This window comes from Peromyscus maniculatus, chromosome 2 (assembly GCF_049852395.1).
Source record: "Peromyscus maniculatus bairdii isolate BWxNUB_F1_BW_parent chromosome 2, HU_Pman_BW_mat_3.1, whole genome shotgun sequence".
Taxonomy (NCBI): Eukaryota; Metazoa; Chordata; class Mammalia; order Rodentia; family Cricetidae; genus Peromyscus; species Peromyscus maniculatus.
This window is the reverse complement of record NC_134853.1, coordinates 98,056,604-98,076,320: the sequence shown is the minus strand read 5'-3', so window position 1 is coordinate 98,076,320 and position 19,717 is coordinate 98,056,604. Positions and strand designations below refer to the sequence as shown.

The following is a 19,717-nucleotide window of genomic DNA, read 5'->3' as shown; positions in this document are numbered from 1 at the left end:
CTGCATGATTACAAAACTTGACTGGAATTCATTTGGAAGCTACAAGGATTCTTTCTACCTGCTGTTTCTTAGTTGAGAAAATTCAAATTTACCTCAATAAGACATTCTTTTTTTAATAAGTGATTTATAATTTCACTCACTCTAATTTACTGTAAGCAAAGCATCAGATTAGTAATGTGCTTAATATGAGTTATTAAGTTTCCATTAAGCTGAATTACCACCCCTAGAGACCTGCAAATCTACTCTGGATTAATTTGCATCTCCAGTGCCTACCTACACAGAACCTTTTCTAAAGTGCTGCAGATGCATGAGTTTATATATATGAGCACACTTCACCAAAACCAGGAAGTCATCTTATAAGAGCTTAAATTCTAAGGGCTGTATGTTATTTGTAACAATTATAGTTTAAAACATGATTTCCAGATAGCCTGTGTCAAAATCCATTTTCAATAAATGATACTAGAGCAGAATCCATATTAATTTTCTAATTGCACATAACAAGATCATCAATTTAATACAAGCATGTAATTAACTAGTTTAATATTAAAAAGCATATAGGGTGTAATTTTTACTGAAAGTTTTATAAACATCAAGGCAGAAATATCTATAGGGTTTACCCCCTCTAGCTTGAAGCAAGTCAGCTAATAATACTGCCTAGTGACACTGTAGTAATGCATAGAGGCAGGGATGTTTTATAACTGTAAGAATGAGGTTTTGTCCAAACACAACGATCATCTGGCAATAGAACCCAGGTCCTTGCCTATGCAAAGTAAACATTATGTCATTGAGCCATATCACTAGTTGATTTTATCTTCTAATACTAGATTAATATCATTGATTGACTTACGAACTTTATTTTGGGTGGTAATTGGAAAAATTCTAGAGAGTCAGTGTAGTCTCAATAGCTATTTTAAGAGGTAAATTTGCACTGAAAATATGGTTACTGAAAACATTGGGCTATTAACTAATGAAGCAAGTCTGTGCATATTTTCTAACCACATATCTGTAAAGCAGATTTATCAACTCAATTTCTCAAGGCTAATGAGGGTATCAGGCTGGATTAGGAGTCAGAAGTCCCTATTCCTCAACACACATGATTAACTCACATCTGTTCCCTAGTGCACAGCATTAATTTTAGAAGTAATGCTGCAGTATTAGTCTGAGTTGACCCAGAAAGGCACTGGATCACTCAAGGCAAAATTTTGTGTCCCCAATTCAATCAGATCCCTAAATCTGAAACATATCATCCACGTCTTCATCCAAAGTATAAAATATAAGTATACAGAGAGTCAGAAAAATCAGGTCATGTGACTATATTCCCTTGCCATCCCTCTTATTCTGTATTTCCAAATTAATTTTTATTAAATCATGCTTAGGAAATAATCACTTTCCTATGTAAACTTTTAGTATTTCCAAAGACCTTCTTCATTTTAAATTATGAATTGTTTGAACCCAGAAGAAAATTCAAAAAGAAATAAATAAGGACATGAAAATTATCTGTAATCCAGTTTAGGTTTGTTTAAGGAGGAGCATGACTGCCTGAAAAGGAGATAATGAATAAGAAAAAATCTTCAGATGCAATCAGAGCCAAAACTGCAGGATAAGAATAGGACAGAAAAACAAACAAACAAACAAAGATTCAAGTAATACTTAAGAGATGAAACCCAGGTTTTCTACTGTGAATGAACTGATAGCTGGTAATAAGAGCAATGAACATGAGACTCCTGGATATGTGTCACAAAGCACATTGGAAAGAGCTGAGGTCCTGGCACATCAGGTGGTGGACCAGCATCAAATCTACATCCTCGAATATGCCACCCATATGACCTTGAATGTGTGACCTGGCTTCTCTGAATGTCAGTTCAAAGAGAAGTTTTATATCTGGTTATTTCAGAATTGTTTGGAAGTATAAACTTGATAACTAAAGTTCCCAGACCGCACATATACTGTGCTCAGCAGCTAGTATGATTTCTGTTACTAAAGTGAGATAGAAAAAAATTAACAAGGAATAGAAGTCTAAAACTCAAATAGAGATGAAGCCTGGGGATGTGAGGCTCAATGGTAATACTGGTGTTAGTATCCGGTTGTTGTGTGACTTTTCCTGGAGAGAGCTGGATAAATATCTAACCTCTAACAACAGACTGAAGAAACCAGTACACCAGTCTAGCTTAGTGTACCAGGCTACCTAAGGAAGATAGTTAACTCAAAGGCAGCTGCATCCCAACAAAGAAAACTGCCGCTGCTTTTATGGGGAGAGTCCTTGTAACCTTCTAAGTTTTAAGAACTTCCAGGTACTTGTAGTTTTTATTTCTGAAGACTTGTAAGATTGATTTATCTCCTCCCTTCCGGAGGGAATGTTTTGATTTGGAGAAGAAAGCTGTACAATGATGAAGTGTAAAATAAAAATCATACAGAAACTGAGAAAACACACCTAAAAGAAACAAATTCATTGAAGGACAATGAGTTAGGAATGAACCCTTCTTGTCTGAAAACTAGCTAAGCCTCAGCTCAGCCCCATCCATGCCTCTGGGCTCTGTCCTTCAGCTCAGCCCCATCGATGCCTCTGGGCTCTGTGCTGGTCAAGCTCTGTCCTCTTCTGTGATTGGCTCAGGGCTTCTATTTTAAGGGTAGTCCCACTGCCAGTTCACAGCTGAGGACAGGCGCTTCAAGGCAGTCCCTGATGGGGTTTCACTCTGTCCAACCAGTTGTGAAGATCCCGTTTAAGCAGGAGACCTGGAGAGTTAATGAGATACATAGTGAATGTCTAAGGATTTCACCCAGAAACCTTCAACCAACCTGCAGGAAGTTTTATAAATCAGTAACAGATGTGACTGTATCACACTGTGCTGTGAAAGAGTACAAGCATTGGAGAATGAAGCTTTCCACAACTCTCACTACTAAGTTGAAAAAACGTCCTAAGATTTCCAAACATAGGTCTCTCCCCTACATCTTTGCCGCCTTTTCATGCTACTTGGGTCTCCCTCCCATGAGACCTTTCTGATCACACAGCTGAAAGGAAACATCCCTGTAACAGAAGCTGAAACTGTGGGTGTCCCTTCTAGAGCATTCAACATGCTGTTTCTTTTTATCCATGGGGATTTCAGAGTCTAAAAACCCTCTAAGTTTTCATGCTCCACAATTCCAGTTTTAAGTTGTTATAGTTAATGCAGAATAAACATTTGGTGAGTGTCATTAAAAAGATTTAATGACTTTGATATGGTTATCACTTCAAAATTAGTACCCTTTTATGAATGACCATTCTATAGCAAATTAATAAGAATCATTTGGAATAGTGTTTTATAATGAGCACATCATTTTTATCATTAAATGTACCACTAACCTTATAAGGCACTTGTTAATTTTTTGAGACAGTGTCTTATTCTATATCTCTAGCCCTGGCTATTCTCAACTTGTGGTCATCATCCTACTTTAGCCTCCCAATTGCTAGGATATGAGTCATGATATCTGGCCATTTAATTCTTTGTAATCCCCCAATTTTTTATTTTTATTTTTTTTATTTTTTTTGGTTTTTCGAGACAGGGTTTCTCTGTGTAGCTTTGCACCTTTCCTGGAACTCATTTGGTAGCCCAGGCTGGCCTCGAACTCACATAGATCCGCCTGCCTCGGCCTCCCGACTGCTGGGATTAAAGGCATGCGCCACCACCGCCCAGCTCCCCCAAATATTTTTAAAATAAGCATTTTAGAGAATTCTGAAATGTGTGTATGATTATAATCGTATAGTAATAACCATTGCCTTAAAAAAAATCACAGTGTCAGCTAAGCACCAGGTCGAGTTCTGGGAATTCAGTTGAAGAGAGGGAGGAGGGATTATATGAGCAAGGGGGGTCAAACAAGGAGGAGTCAAGATTATGATGAAGAAATCTACAGAGACAACTGAATCAAGCTCGTGGAAACTCACAAACTCTAGACCGATGGCTGTGGAGCCTACATGTGGATCCTACATGGGAGCCTACAGTTGTGTAGCTTGGTCTGTTTGAGGGTCCCCTGGCAGTGGGATAAGGATCTATCCCTGGCGCATGAACTGTCTTTTTGGAGCCCATTTCCTAGGATATGAAGCCTTGCTCACCCTTGACGAAGTTGGGAGTGGCTTGGTCCTGTCTCAAGGGAATGTTCTAGGCTTCATTGACTCCCCATGAGAAGCCTTACCCTTTTAGAAAAGTGGATGGGGCCATGGTGGGTGAAGGTAGTGGTGGGGTGGATGCGGGGGAAGGTGGAAGGGAGGAGGGGTGGAAGGGGGAACTGTTATTGGTATGTAAAGTGAAAAATATTTTGAAGTAAATAAAAAGAGAAAAACAATTGAAATTCAATAAGAAATTTCTAATAGAATTGGTGATTAAGAGGCACTGAAAATTAATCTTTGTTTTATTGGAGGTTTAAAGTAAAAAAAAAATCATTGTGTGGACATGAATATTTTTCTTAGAAGTAAAAAAAAAAAAAAAATCACAGTGTCCACAACAGTATATTCTACTCATTGTTGGATATTTTGTCTTATTGAATACATACTAGCTAACACTGCATTGACTTGTGATCAACAGGCATAATGATGTCAAAATGAGCTGTACTCACATATGTCAAACGTGTCATCTAAATAATATTCTCCAATTTGAGCAAAGGGAGAAAGTCCTCCCACTAAAGTGTAAACACAAGAGCAAGTTTGTGATTTCTATCTTCCTGTTTCCTTTCCCTTAAGTCACTGCTGCTGCTCAACTCTGTCTATTTTCAACATTTTCTATCTATTTTTTCCCCTAGCTCTTGATATGTATGGCAGAAACTGATGAGGACATATGTTTTTAAAAAAAAATGTAAAGAATGGTTTTCTAAGATGTCACTGTTTGTAGCCAAATAAGCCCCTTTTCTGTGCTAAGAATTCTCTGTGTTTATTCAGAAGTGTCTCTGTTCTCTTCCATATGACTTGATGATAGCCCACTAGACTCCCTTTCATCGGGCCTGAGTTTAGAGATATTTCAGGCATTCCTAGCATACACTAATCTTCCCGGGAGAAGAGATTAGGCTTTTTCAAAACAGCTTCTTTTGAATTAAGAAAGGATTTCCACAACAGAGAAGAACACTACATGGGAACATAAAAATCAGTGCTTGATGCTTGTTTTGTGTAAGCTTTAATAATGTCTTCATTTTGAGGGTTTTACAGTTTTAGTTAGAAGTGTGAAGAAACTACCTCATAATCCAGCCAGCAATTCATTCACTGTAAAAGCTGTGCTGATTTTCCTGGGAATTTGTTGATATCTTTTAAGTAATCCATTTTTAGCATATCCCAACCAACCAGGTAACTTTCCAGAAAGATTTGTAATTGTCTTACTGGTGCAATAGTGTAAGAACTCATGACATTTAGCAACCACTCAATCTTAAACAATATTCCTGACACTTTGGGCAAATTCCTTAATTGCATGGGCCTTGTTTTCCTTAACTATAAGGTGAAAGTTTGTAACATTGAATTAGATTAAATATACTATATATCAATTCAGTGTTATACAAACAAATCAACCCAACAAATAAAGCTTCCTTCCCCCATCCCACCCTCCATCCACTCCTCAGAGAGGGTAAGGACTCCCTTCAGGGGGTCAACAAAGTCTGGCAAACAAAGATGAGGCAGGACCAAGCCCTTCCCTCCTGTGTCAAGGCTGAGCAAGCTATCCCACCCTAGGGAATCTGTTCCAAAAAGCCATTTCACACACCAAGGATAAGTCCTGGTCCCACTGCCAGGGGTTCCCCAAACAGACTTAGTAGCAAAAGATTTTACTATATTTAAGTAGATGTGGATGTTTTTATATTTAATTTTGATCTGGCCTTGCTTTCATTCCTTTAATCAATGTTTTGTAGCAGGGAAACACAGTGTTGAGTTTACAAAAGAGTCTGCATTATAGACTTGGAATCTTGAAGACAGGCAGCCATCTGTACGCCATACATGTCTAAGATGGCAACTGCTAGTTGTGTGTTATCATTGTCTTTGTTGGCAATTGTTGAGTGTGTACTATAAGTGTCCAGGATGGCAATTGCCTTGGTAAATTCACTTTCAGTAATGAATGAATATGACTTCATACTTAGAACCAGAATAGGGTTCTTCCATGTCTTCTAAGCTCAGTCTCAACTCCTGATAAATATATAACATGTGAGCTCTTGATTTAAGAATCAACTTAAATTTATATTCATTAAAAACTACTCCAGTTACAGCCACCATTCCTATTTGTTTCTTTATCTAGAAGAATGATATCATGTCTTTTTGTGTACTCTTTTTTTGTGTGTGTGTGTACTCTTAATCAGTATTTTTATTACTTAACGATCTTCCACATCTAAACCTTATGGATAAAACTACCCAGAGCTTTGTAAATATTAATTATCAATTATGATCTCCTTCCATGGATGAGCAATTATCTCATAAACTACTCAAGCTATAATTAAAGTCAGAAATCTAATCCTAGGATCAAAGTAGATCTCTGTATTGGAATGGGCAGGAAAAGCAGAGGTGATTCTATATATTCACATGAAGATATACCATATCCAGTAACTTAGGTGGTGGATCAGACACTTTCCATTAATGTAAGACACTGAATGTATATTCTATAATATAAGGGGATTATAAGGTATCTCTCTAGTTCATTTCTATTTGAAAACCTGAGACCAAGTTAGAACTACCTCTATCTATTTTCATTTCTGATTATGTATTTCTAGACTGTGATCCTATGGAAATATAGCAATACGACAATTCTAGTGATCCATTTACCTTTTTACACACTGGAGACTGAACCTAGGGCTTTATGTGTACTAGACAAGCACTCTGTCACTCAGCCATATCCTCAGCCCTGGACATTCCAAATCAGATCATGAAAACTATTCATGGAGAAGAAGTTTACTGAGATCCTTAACCATGACAATTCAGAGCAAGAGAAAATTAAAATGATATATGTCCACTTCCCATGTGTCTGCCAAGAAACTTGGTCTATCCTAACAGATATTAAAATTCTAATTGGTTCCATGTTGAGTAGTAAACAAAAGAAAGACAAAAGAAAAAACGTAGACCTATTTAATTGAGTGCCATAAAACTTCCCATATGAAATCTAAAGTCATATGAAAGTTTGAATGGTCACTTAGGAGAAAAAGATTAACAAAATTTACTCATTAAGTTTGTGTTAAATTCAAGCTATTTTGTCTACCCAATTAAAGTATAAAATCTCCTAGAAGTAAGGATGGTAGGTTGAAAAAACACAAAGCCACAAGACTAAACAAAATGAAAACATCAACCAAATTCAAGTAAAGTTAGAGTAAAATATGAAATAGCTTATTAATAAGCATGTGCCAATTTAAATGTACATATTTATTCCTTTGTCAAAACTCAGAATTTGCTCATAAGAGTCCTGCATTCTTCCACTGACACCACCTAAGTAAGTGGAGTTATTTATTTCAAATTAATCCTACTCAAGCCTAGAAATGCTCCAGTATAAGAAAGTTTGATGCTGTGTAAGTCCATATTGATGGCATGCTATACAGAGAAGTTATTTCTTTCCTTAAAGAAATGGTTCTCAACCTTCCTAATATTATGACTCTTTAATATAGTTCCTTATGTTGTGGTGACCCCTGACCATAAAATTATTTCATTTGCTTCTTCAAAACCATAATTTTGATACTGACATGAATCATAATATAAATATTTGATATGCCAGATATCTGATATGTGATCCCCCCCAAGGGGTCACGACTCACAAGTTGAGAACCACTGCTAAAGCATGCAAAGGAGAAAAGAAAGGTAAAAATGTGAGTAGGTTAGAAAGGGGAATTCACTCATTCTCACCAGTTCATGGCATATCTGAATATCTAACATAGAAAAGCAGTGGCGACAGGAAACAGAAGCCAGAGTGAACAGAAAAGTTAGTTCAGAGGGATGACAATGGATGACATGAAGTTACAATAGTGACAGCACACAGTTCAGGTGCCAGAACACACCAGCCACTAGAGAACACAACATATGGTAAAATACAGGGATGCTTAATGTGTCATGATGCAGAGACAACACTACAGTGGGAATCACTGGACCTTACTCTGGAAGAGGAAAGTCTGAGAGAAGTTTAATTGCAATGGGGTATCTGTAGAGATGCTCAGTCACTAAGGGTGCATGCTGCTCTTCCAGAGGACCCAGATTAGGTTCCCAGCACGTAGAGCCTCAAAAACATCTATAACTCCAGTGCCATGGGATCTGATGTCTTCAGGCCTCTCAGGAGCCAGATAGTTACGTGGTGTAGATATATGTGCAGGCAAAATAAAATGAAATTTTTGAAAGAGATAATCTCTAAATGAAAGGAAAAGTAAAACGTAATTCATGATAAAAGAGATATAATCACTCATACTTGCTAAAGTGGGCAATATTTTGTCATTTTTCAGTCGTTACAGTGTTCTTTTTAAATATAATCTGCTTTCTGATATGATCATGGAATGATTTCCTTTTTGTATACACCCACCAAACTAAAAAAAAATCAGTCTAATTTCATATTAAAGCTCCTTTAAATTCTTTCTAGTTAGCAAGAAATAATAAATTCTAGCTACAAGAACCAGGTCAGTAGGCACCAGTCTACATGGGAACAGCTGCTCAATTCCCAGATATCTCATCTTTCTTTTCTCTTTCTTTGGTTGAGGCACATTCCATTCATGGTAATAGGATTTGGGAGTACATCTCATGGTTTCTACCATGGTCAAGTCCCTGGGTCCAATACCCAGTACCACACATGTCATCAAGCACACACACTTGCACACACATGTGATAGAGCTAAGAAAAACACAAAAATAAACAGCTAATATTTACTTACTGTTTACACATTTTATAACAGATAATATAAGAAATATTTTATGTGCATGGTGTTATTTCATATCCATAACACTCATGAAGTAGTAGTATTTTAGTGGGCGTTACTACAGAAGAAAACAGGGCTCAGAAAAAGAAAGTTATTTGTATAAAATTGCATACCCTGCAAAAACAAGAGAATAAATTAGAAATCTGTATCTTTCTGACTTTTAAGTAAATGTCATTAGTTAGTATTTATAAAAGAAAATCAGAATGATCATTACACTGGCACATGCAGAGATTCTGAAAACGTCAGAGCCACACAGTTAGTAATTTACCTACAGTGGCATTTAATAAACAGTGACCACATAAAGGGAGGATGCAGGAATTGATGGATGAAATAATTTTGTACTTAACCTAGGTCATGATATGTTGATATAATTTCACTCTGACCCAGGAAATAAGCAGAAGCCTTTAAAATTGGCAAAATTAAATATTCATATCTTAAATTGTATAGTTATTTATACAATAAACTTCAAATATATATTCTTAATAGTAGATATTGAAGGTTTTCATGCAAACATTGAAATTCAGATATGTTAAGTCTATAGCTAAAATCATAATGACAAATGTGAGCTAGAATCTTGGACCTCCCCCCTTTAATTCCAATGGATTATCATCCCAATTGTCAGTCTTTGTTCCAGTTCTCCAAAGACAGTGAGACAGTGACAGCAAATGTTGGAAATGTGTGTTTATGAGTTGTTTGTAATAAGTCATGATGAACCTGTGCCCAATTCTGTTTCCAACAGGATATTTTAGTTCATTTTCCTCTCTTGCTTTAGACAACTTTTGGCTCTTCCTACTCTCTAAGCACTGTACATAGTTTACAGCCCACGTCAACTTTAAAAATTGCTTTTATGCACATAGTTTTTGCATTTAAATAAAGTTTATTGAAGAAAACTGCAAATATCAGTCTAAATACAATGTCACTATGGATGTGAAGGCAATGAATGCTCCATTTAAATGAAACATTTCATGTTGTAAAATGAACTGAAGGGAGCCTAATACATATTTCTATGAGAAATGCAAATATTTCAAAAGTCCATATTAGTTCTAGCATACTGAGGAGCATACTGAGACAGAGATCAGCATAGCTCTCATTTAATTTCCAAGAAATGTGCCTGCTCACTTGCTTACTAGCAATAGAACAAAGTGGCCTGCATCTAGACTAACCTACATGTTCCAGGGGATACCAAACTCATGCCACTCAAAGTATTTTCCATACTTGTGAAGAGCAGCTTAGACTTCACACAACAAGGACTCTGACTTATATAAAAAGCATGAAGTTAAAACTAATTAATTCTTAGGCTTAGCAGCACTGTGGAATTGGGCTTCAACAGAGGCCATCTTTCTTTATTCCAGATCTATGGTAAAGAACTCATATTTTTGTTTTGGGGTTTATTTTAATCTTATTTCAAATTATTTTTATACACCAAATGATTTGTTATTCTGATAACACTTGTGCCCTTATGGCACCAGTGTAACTTGCAGGCAGATCTCTGTTGTAGGTTTCAGGGTTTTAACGTGGGTGAAACTGATGATTGCTTTTCTTCTCTAGTAACATTCAAAGACTTTCTAGCACTAGGAATACTAGTAAGGAGGGTGGGATTTCTAGTTAATCACCAGCTTGATATATCCCTATTCAATGATATAAGTAAGTTGCAAATCCTATATTGAGCCTAGCACTGTAGTCAAAAAGTTTTCTCCAATCCCGTCCAGCTCTGAGGTCCCACAGCTGCTTATAAAATAATCACTCAGGGGCTTAATATTATTTATAACTGCTCATCCATTAGCTCAGGTTTATTACTGACTAGCTCTTACACTTAAATTAACCCATAATTTTTATCTATGATTAGCCACATGGCTTGGTACCTTTTCTCAGTTCTATCTTGCCACCTTGAATTCTACCAGATCAACAAAGAAGAGCTAACATCAATAGTCCTCAAGGTATTCCACAAAATAGAAACCGAATAAAGGAATAGTTCACATACCTTTGAATGTTATCATTATCACCCCATAATGTTTTAGTTTTGTTAAAGCAGAATATAAGCTCATATGTCTATAAAAATATATTTATATGCATATACATTTGTACATATATGCATGCACATTACAAGTAAATTATAGTATCTACTATTATTATGACACATGAGATTCATGTGGGCTCTTCCTGTGAGTTATTCATTAATAATACTATTCAAGTTTGGAGTGGGAGGTGTCCCAAGACTCTCACCCATAGCTGAAGTGCTGTTGCCAATTCTTAGCTGCTAGAAGACGAAGAGTCAGTTGTCTTCAAAGATGTGGACCTTGGTAAGCCAACCATGTTTCAGTGGATGGTCACATACCCAAGAATGTATGGGCAGTACATATGGGACCTAATAGGTTCATCTTAAAGAAGACACATATTTGGGAGGTGTTGGAAGAGAAGGACACATATGATCAAAATACATTTAATGAAATTCTTAAAGAAATAATTTTAAAAGGAAAACAAGTCTGATTGATTAAATACACATTTCATATGTCACAAGAACTATATTAGAAGAGAAATATTTAGATGCTCAGAAACAATACAGTTCTCTACTTTAGTAATAAACAGTACATGATTGTTTTGCTGTGGTTTAAGGCCCCAGCTCCTCCTTCAGAATGTGAGAACATACTGGTGAATGTGGTTGGGAGCTGCTTAGCTGCTCACTCTTTGTTTTTGCAGCTTCTTATCTCTTCTTGGCAGGATATTTAAACATGTAAGGTGGGTTTCAAAAACCAAAAATGACGACATGTTACAGTTTTACCCGTTCAACAGACTTAAATGACATAATTATCATTTTCATGCACAGTTTGCCACTCTTGATGTGATTTTTTAATGATTCTATCTGACCACAAATAAAACAACATTCATGACATCAATCCATGATTGCAGATATCAGTTGTATTTATGAGGCTGTAGATTTTAATTTAGGATAATTTGACACTACAAAAAAGTTTTTTAAACACAAGCTGGTCACCTATCATTATTTATTTACATCCAACTAAAGGTTTGTATATGGAGTTTTGTAGTCAGGTCATATGCCTTTAAATAGAAAGGCAAAACAGAGAAATGGAACATTTTGTTGACAGGTAAATGTGAATCAATCTGGCTTCATTCAAAGGAAAATAATCAAGCTCTTTTCAAATAATATAAAATGCAGAATGATTGCATGCCGGCAAGGAGGGGCCTTATCAGCAGCCCTTCTCTGAGAATGATTGCTGCTCTAGCTGGAGGAGCATTTGCAGTGCTTATCTTGTGACTTCCCTGCAGTCCCGGGTGTTTGGTAGCAGTTGAATTTCAGTGGGCTTCTGTTCTTTCATTTCTCCCCTCCTTCCGAGCAAATTAGTTTCCCCAAATCCACATCCAGCCATCACTCTCTTATCAGTTGTGGGAAAGGATAATTATTTCATTATTGGTTTTGAGCGGTCTTTCATATTAAGTAGTGCATCTCTGGTTTCAGGCAGACATTTAATGGGCTCTCTATTTGTTTTATTTGTCTCATCACCTTAATCAAAGCCCCCTGAGAAAGAGTACTTTGTAGTAACAGACAAGAATAAAAGGAAATTATGAATTGCTGCTTCCACAGAAAGTGCAGTATTCATTATGAATTCCTGATGGGATTGAAACAGAGTTGCTTTCAAACGCTATGAAAAACCTTTTAATAATGAAGATGCCTGTTTCTCTGGTCTCTTATTAGCTAAGCACCTAAGAATGATCCTTTGGGAACTTGGGGTTTGCTTTATTGTACTACTATGGTTAGTGCAGTATATTCAGCTCCTGGGTTTATCTTTTCATATGAGAATTTCCCTTCTGCCTTCTCCAAACACTATTACTTTATCTTTGAGTGTTTCCATTTTTGTTATATAAAAATAAATATTAACTTTCTGATTTCCTTAGGAAACACTGTGCTGGCTTCCTGACATGAGTGAATATTGTAAAATAGTGGTGTCCTCTCATTTATAGATCTAGGAGATTCAAGTACCCCAGCAACCCTTCCATGCTCCCCCTGCATTACTTGGGTCATGTTTTGATGTTTTCAGAAACAGTACTAAAATGATTCATTCTTTAAATGGAAGTCAGCAATAATGAGACAACTATATTTGTTTCTATTTGTTAGGCAAATCAAAATTTCTGTTGTCTGTCCCAAAAAAAGAAATCATTTTTAGTATCCACCTGTGAGAGAGAACATATTTCCTTTGTGCATCTGAATCGCTATAGCCTAACATAATGTCCTCCAGTCCCATGCATTTTGTTGAAAATGAGAGGCTTTCATTTTTATGTGGCTAAATAAAGTTGTATTGCATGTATAAAACAGATTCTTTAGACATTCATGTATTAATGGATATCCAGCTTGATTCCACATCTTAGCATTTATGAATAGTGAAACAACAAACGTGGGCATGCAGGTGTCTTTTGTACTGAAGTAATTTCCTCTGGATATATAGCCAGAAGCAGGCTCTGTGGCTCATATGATAGATCTATTTTCACTTTTTGGAGGAACTTTCAAATTGTTTTCCATAGTGACTGAATTACAAATTTGTATGAACACCCTAACATATCTTCTATGGTGGTCAAATTACTAATTTATATCAACCCCTAACATGTCTTCTACAGTGGTGGAATTACTAACTTGTACAAGACCTCCCTACAATGCATTGTTCCCTATTTTCTCCAATATTGATTTTCATCATTTTGATAACCTTTCTAACTAGAGTACGGTGATCATGTTACTTTGTATTACAATTTCCAGGGGACTAACAATAAAGAGTATACTTTCATAGATGTGCTAAAGGGAACATACTTTGATTCCTGTATCCATTTTGGAACTATTTATTATTTATTATCATGTAATTTGCTTATATAAAACACTAAAGCAAAAGCAGAGGAAAATGCCATTCTTAAATTCTGGATAAGTATGTGGGCAACTACAGAATGTACCATTATAAATTGTTAAGGTATATGGAAGGGTCTGACATAGACTTACAGAGAAGAAGAATCAGAGAGGATATGCTGTCTTTGATGATTTCTATATTCTGGGGATATGTACTGTTTTAATTATTTAGATTAAAATATGTAAAATACAAAGCCATTAATCAAGTATAATTTAAGACACAGCTATGGGAAATCACCCTTGCCTTGAAATACTGGAATTGCATTCCTTTCACTTCTCGTAGACAGAAATAAATGGCTTGAGTTCTGTAATGCAGTTGCCTAGCCTGTGTCCTTTGATTAGGGGATTGAAGCCATTAGCATTTGGAGTTCATATGGAAGGATACTTCCTCTTTGGAGTCATTTTGTTGATCTTATGGTACTTCTTTTCTCAGTGCTACCTGGCACATCTGTCTCTTAAATGTGCTTATTCTTCCCTTCCAATGAAAGTATTCCTTCCATTGTTCTATGTAGGACTGGTTTGATGGTCATGAACTACCTTAGTCTGATTTTTATAAAATATTCTTATTTTTGAGAATTCCACATATGCACACAATGTATTTTTATCTTTATCTTCATCCCCGGTCCTCCTCTTAACTCCACCCATATCCACTGTCCAATCACAGCCTCCTTCCAACTTAGTCTGCTGAAGGCAATAGGCAATTTTTGTTGTCCACATACTCAACGGTGTGAGTCCATTCACTGGAACATGGTCAACCTACCTGGGACCACACAATTAAAAAGAATTGACTCCTCCTCATCTAGAGTCTATCAACTGTCAATAGCTGCTCAGCTAGAGGTGGGGGTCTCTTGATTTTCTCCTCCATCAGTGCTGGAATATTAACTGGCTTTATCCTGTAGAGATCCTGTGCAGCCAACCACAGCTGCTGTGAGTTTATGAATACAATGATCCCATCATGTTCATCTAAAGACCCCAGTTTACTGCGGTCCTTCCTACCCTTTGACTCTTGGAATCTTTCTGTTTCCTCTTCTGCAATGGCCCCTGAGCTTTGGGGGAAGGAATGTGATATAAATGTTACATTAAGCTTTGATAATTCTGGGGTCACTTATTCTCTGCACTTTTAGCAGTTGTGATTTTTTTTTTTCTGCTGCACTTCTCCAATGTGGTCTGGGAGTTGCACTAAGATATTGACAGAGAGATACAAATTTAGAGGACAGTTTGATACTAGGTACATTTAGGAAAATAATAGTAATATGCTTACCCTTGGGACACATGAGCTTTCATCCATGGATTCTTGGCCAAATTTACAAAACCAGACATGCATTACCTCCTGTAGAGTGGTTCTTAAATCCATTTAGAAATCTATTGTTTATTCCATAACATTGGTGTGAATATAGCACCCATGGGCATGTCTTGCCATAACTGTTGTTATTGTAATTCCCGGATTTTACAGCTGGGTAATACAGTTGATGACTTTTCTCTATTAGTAACCCTTCATAGCATTTTACAATACAATGAAAGCTAGCCAGCACAACGGGAGCTTCCCAGAACTGATTTCATTTCTCCATGTCCTGTGACCAAAATGTGTGGAGTCTTCATGAATAAAGTCTTACCATAATGTTCTGGTGGGTTCAAGTGTAATAACAGTAGCTTATATTGTTTAGGGGGATCTCTGGACAATCTTGAGCAAAAACATGTGATGAGGTGTATCACACCTTGCACTGGGCTATAGCCTACTTTTATCATGGAAGCTTTTTGTTCTCTTCTAGTTATATTGGATGGTTTTCAAAGGGAAATAGACTACATCAGCAACTGTTTTCTATCAGAACATAAGTCATATTGACTTAAACTCTTCTGAATGTTAAAGCTTCCATGGAGAATTCACCTGCTATTCTTATGGACTGGCATTTATATGGACCTTGAGCCTTCTCTTTGTATCGATAGTCATTATTTGTTATGTATATCTGGTGTTTTACCTGTAATATGATACAGATATTTTCTTTTTGGGTCCTGTCTATTTTGTGCTCTGTATGCTTTTTGTACCTAAATAGGCATCTATTTCCCTAGATTTGGCAAGTTTTCTTCTATAAATTTGTTGAAGATAAGTTCTATTCTTTTAACATAGAATTCTTCTAAGCTCACATTTTATAGATTTGGTCTTTTCTTGTTGTCTCAGAATTCCATCACATTCTGTTCTTGAGTGTGTATGTATGCTTGTTTAATTCATCATTTTCTTTGAGTTAATAATCCAATTCCTCTATCTTGTCTTCAAGACCCAATATTGTCATTTACAAAGTCCATTCTGTTGGTGAGGCTTTCCTCAGTTATTTTCTAAGACATTGAGTTTTTATTTCCTAACTTTATTTTAGTTAGAGTTTCCTTCCATGTTTCTATCTCTGTTTTTCATTTCTCTAGTTATCCTCATTATTTCATTCAGTGGCTTTGTTGTATCTTTGTGGACTTCAATTAGAAGTTTTGTTTTGTTTTGATTTTGCAGTCTTCAGATTCATTCAGGTGTTTATTGGTGTTCTCTTTAAACTCCTCAAATGCTGAATACATTTATAAATCTTTGTTTCAATTTTGTGTATTGAGTTGTATCAAAGTTGTTCTTGTTGGAGATAATTATTATGGAACTGAAGATCTTTGCAGGAGATATGCAATGTTATTTTTTCATATTGCTTGTACTTTGTAATGAAACCTGCAAATTATATTGTTGGTTGTATCTTTTGATATGAGGTTATTCTCATTTTTTATCATACCAGTTCAAATTTCCCAAGTGAGTTGGCAAGCTGGGTTGTTCGAATGAATCACTAAATGATGGGGTTAGAGATAATATGGGTAGCTCTAAAGAGTCCCAAGGTCTGTTACCAGGGAACAGGCTTCTGAGCTGGGTGTTTTCTGGAGAGACTGTGGCACATTTATGGAAGAGAGAATCCTGGTAAAGGAATGGAATGTGGGGTTTTATGTGGCCTACATAGCAAAAGAATGGAGCCTAGAAGGTGAAGTTAACAATGAACCTTGAGGGATTTTGAGTCTCCCTTGCTTCTGAAATGAAGAATATTCAAAATTAATAATAAAAAGAATACAATAATTTTTTTTTAAAAAAACCGACATTAAATATTTTGTTCATGGCAAAAACTCTACATCTTTTGGTCATTATTATTTTAAATCTAATATCCTAGAAATTTACCATAATTCCTAAATGTAAAGAGACTCTATTTTATAGTTTGACATGTACATTAACAGGAAAAAACAGTGTGGGAGACACACATACACACACACACACACACACACACACACACACATACACACTTTGCTTTGCACTAAAATTCTGTTTCTAGTTGATTTGCACTCTAATTGTTCCATATAACTAATCTTTCTTGTCAACCATGAGCTCTCAAATAATGACATGGAGATATACTATTACTTATGAAAGCTTAGCCTTTAGTTTAGACTTGTTACCAACTAACTCTTATAATTCAAATCACCCTGTTTCTATTAATCTATGTTCTGCCATGTGGCTTTCACCTCTCTTCCATTTTGTATGTCTGACTTGTTCTGAGTCTCAGTGGCATCTTTCACCTGCCTAGATTCATCTCCAATTCTTCCCTCTCCCTAGAAGACCTGCCTATTTTCTCCTGCCTAGTTATTGGTCATTCAGCTCTTAAGCCAATAAGAAGGTGCTTTGGCAAAGACATATCTTCACAGTGTACAAAAAGATTATTCCACAACAGTTCCATAGATACAAAGCTGCTCTTTCTGTCCCACCACCTGCACCCTAATACATACACTTCACGGATCTACCTCCTCCTAAGGAAAATACCTGGTAGTGACAATCAAGTCTTCTCTCTCAGAGTACAACTTTTATTATCTTATCAACCACTGGATATTGTGAAGTTTTTAGCAGTTCAAGCCTTTACTCTGTCTTTCTTCATAGTCCAACTTAGAAGTTGTAAGCAAGTACTTCTAACCAGGTATTTGCAAGGAGTCATCACACTAGAACACTTGAATATTGGAGAAGGATATACTTACTACATCCACTTCACCATTATCCATTGACAATGAGCCTGTGTATGCCAGATGGTACAGCAATTCTACTTGTGCTTATAAATATATAAGTATATTTAGCACATTAATTGTAATTACTCTAAACTAAAAGTAATCCAATGTCAATCAGCAGTGAAGTACATCCATAACATATGTAGTATCAGCAGATACTTGACAAATTACACTAGGAATGCACCGTCCCATGATATTCAGGCAATAAGCTTGATATAAAACAACAGATATTATAGTTTAACTATGAAACGTCTCTCACAGACTGATAAGTTTGAACAGTTAGTCTCCAGCTTGTTGAGTGGTTTTGTGAGGTTGTGGAAACTTTAGAACAACTGCTCTCCACCTGTGGGTTGCAACCCCTTTGGGGGTCACATATCAGATATCCTGCATATCAGATATTTACATTATAATTTATAACAGAAGCAAAATTGTAGCTATGAAATAGCAACAAAATAATTTTATGGTTGGAGGTCACAGTATTAAATGATTACAGTATTAAAAAAGTTGAGAACCACTGCTTTAGAATATAATGCCTTTCACAAAGATATGGAATCCTGTCGAGTGGATTTCATTGGTTAGAGCTTGGCACCAGTTTAGGGCCCCTCCAGGTACTCTCTCTGCGTCTTGATATGACAATATATGAACATGCCACCTCGTGCTCCTACTGCCATAGAATCATCCACTTCAGCCACTTTGCTTTCCCTTTGATGACGGAGTATCCACTCACAAACCATGAACCAGAATGAATCCTTCCTTACCTTAAACTGTTCCATGGCATAACAACACATTAATAAAATATTACTAACATAGTTAGACACATAGAGTTATATTTATACAATGTTCACATTATCTGTAAATGGTAGGATAGAAAATTAAGATAGTATCATTTGCCTTTAGAGAAGAGGAAGAAATGTTGATGAGAGGTGATGTGGAGTCTACAGAGCTAGGAATATCCTAGTTCTTGATCTGGGTGCTGGTTACCCCGGCATTGGCTCATGTGATTCCTGGTATATATGTGTTTCAATGAATGTGTCATCTTTTAGCAATTCAGAACTACCTTTTAATTTTAATTTTTAAAGGACTCAGTTTTCTAAAAAAAAAAAAAAAAAAAAAAAGGCTTGCTTGTTTGTACATACTGTCATACATATTATGAAAACCTTGCACTCTAGTAATTTTCATTTTTGTTTTGAAGATTTTTCTTGTATTAAATGTCATGATTAAAATGTTTTCATGATAAATAAAGCAGTTTAAATATAGAGTAAGATGTTATTTGTTGTCCTTAAGATAACCAAGTTTCAAATCACTGGGTCTATCTCATGAAAAAAGTCATTGTGAATAAAGAATGGCATTTCTATAAGATGGACAAAAGGTTTATCAATCTTATTAATCTTTCCAAAGAACCAGCTCTTGTTTTCATTGAATTCTTTGTATGGTTCTTTCCATTTCTATTTCATTAACTTCAGCTCTGAATTTTATTGTCTCTTCTTGTCTACATTTTTGGGGTAGTATTCTTGATTTTTTGAGACCTTCAGGTTCAGTATTTAACTCAGGAAATTTCTACAGCTTTTGATGTAAGGACTTAGTGCTGTAAACTTTCCCTTTTTTATTATACTAGTACAGATTTATCACACCATTTAGGACTTCCTTGTTTGTGCCCCACAGATTCCAATATGTTAAGTTTTAATTTTCATTTGACTTTAACAAATTCTTAAATGCTCTTCATAATTGTTTCTCTTGATCCAATCATCATTCAGCAGTGTGTTATTTAGCTTCCATGAATTTGTATTCTTACTGACATTTCTATGGTTGATATATAGCTTTATTACTTTGTGATCAGATAATATAAAAGATGTTATTTCAATACTTCTATATT

The 19,717-nt window shown here is 35.9% G+C and overlaps 1 protein-coding gene across 13 annotated transcripts in view; it reads left to right on the top strand.

The window, feature by feature from the left end:
• Ptprd (protein tyrosine phosphatase receptor type D) overlaps nucleotides 1-19,717 on the top strand; it is a 2,233,434-nt gene that overhangs the window by 1,393,130 nt on the left and 820,587 nt on the right. The gene's annotated exons all lie outside the window — the stretch shown is intronic.